The sequence below is a fragment of the Odontomachus brunneus genome, unplaced genomic scaffold, assembly GCF_010583005.1.
Source record: "Odontomachus brunneus isolate Ranch 3 - 2012 unplaced genomic scaffold, Obru_v1 Obru_scaffold_185, whole genome shotgun sequence".
NCBI lineage: Eukaryota > Metazoa > Arthropoda > Insecta > Hymenoptera > Formicidae > Odontomachus > Odontomachus brunneus.
Window position 1 is genome coordinate 20,189 of NW_022639635.1, and position 1,732 is coordinate 21,920.

Here is a 1,732-nt window from a genome sequence, read left to right on the forward strand (position 1 = left end):
GCTTATCCCTTCCTCCTTCTCCTCCCCTCTACTCCTCACATCCCCTCTCACCCTCCACTCTACCCCTCCCAGTACTCCTCTAAAGTGCCTTTCCCATTCACTCATTTCAATCCCTTCCCTTATTCTTTTTCTCTTTTTCCTTCCTTTATTTACCACCCTCCAAACATCTCTTTCTGACCTCACTCCTTCCACTTCTCTTTCCCACCTTTCTTTCTCCCTTCTCTTTTTCTCCTTACACAGCACCCTATACCCTTTTCTCTTCTCCTTAAATTTCTCGCCCTCTCCTCCTCTCTCCCTCCACCTTTTTAACTCTTCCTCAACATCTCTTTTCATCTCCCTACACTCCTTATCCCACCATCCTCTCTTCTCCTCTTTTTCTTCTCTCTCTACTCTCTCTAAGGCAATTTCCACCCTCCTCTTCAGCTTCTTCCATCCCTCTTCCACCCCTTCACCCTCGTCGTCCCTCTTTCCTACATATTCCTCAAACTTACTCCTTCCCTCCTTCGTCCACACCCCTCTCCTTCCTCTCGCCATTCCCTTCCTGGGCCTCACCTCCCTATACCCTCCCCCCTCCACCCACACCGTTATCGGCTGGTGATCAGAGTCCACCCAATCCTCCACCTTCAATTTTTTAACTCTCCCTCTCGTCTCCTCATTTCCTATCACATAATCTATCACGGTCCCCCCCTTCCCTCCCGTATATGTCAATTCCCCCTCCTCATCCCCTTTTGTGCATCCGTTCATTATCGACCATCCAAGTTCCTTTACATAATCACACAATCTCCTCCCTTCCCTATTCATCTTTTTGTCCTTCGATTTCCTCACTCTCTCCCATACCCCACCCTCTCCCTCCTCCTCCATCCCTCCACCTTCCCTTCCAGTTCTTGCATTAAAGTCCCCCCCTATTAACACTCTCACCCCTTCCTCTTTCTCCTCCGTCCACTCTCTTACTCGCCTCGTTTTCTCCTCTAAATCTCCATTAACATACACTCCCACTAACCTCCACCATTCTTCCCCTAACCTTACTTTAACCATTTGAATTCCTTCTCCCCTCTCTACCCTATTCTCCTTTTCTCTCCTTATTCCCTCCCTTATCCCTACAATCATTCCCCCCATAGCTCTCCCTCTTTTACTCTTCCTTCCCGCCTCCTGCACTTCCCAAACATATCCCTTCGGCAACCATCTTTGCACCCTCTCCCAACCTTTCCTTTGTAACCATGTCTCACTCAAAAACATCACATCCCATTCCTTCAGTTTCTCTCTAAAACCCTCCTCCTTATTTTCCATACCAGCCACGTTCCAGTAACCAATTTTGTATTCTTTACCATCTCCTTTTCTTCTATTCCCCCTTCTTTTCCCGTATTTTATCCTCCTGTTCACTTCTTTCTCACCCTCTCTTTGCCTCCCCCCTTCTTCTAAAAAACCTCTTTCGCTAAGTCTGCCCCTTTCCCTCCTCCCTTTTCCTTCCCCTCCTTTCCTACCTCCCTTCCCTTCCATTCCCTTAACTCATCTTTAAATTCATCCCACACCCATAATTTCCCTTCTATCCACATTTTCATATATCCCACCCTAACTACCTTACCTTCCCTCCTATACCTTTCTGCTTCCCTCTTTAGACACCACTCCACCCTCCTCTCTTTTTCCGTCAAGTCATCCAGTATCCACTCCTTCCTATCCCTCAGCTTCACCTTCCCTTTCATCACATCAATTTTCTCCCCGACACTCGCAAACC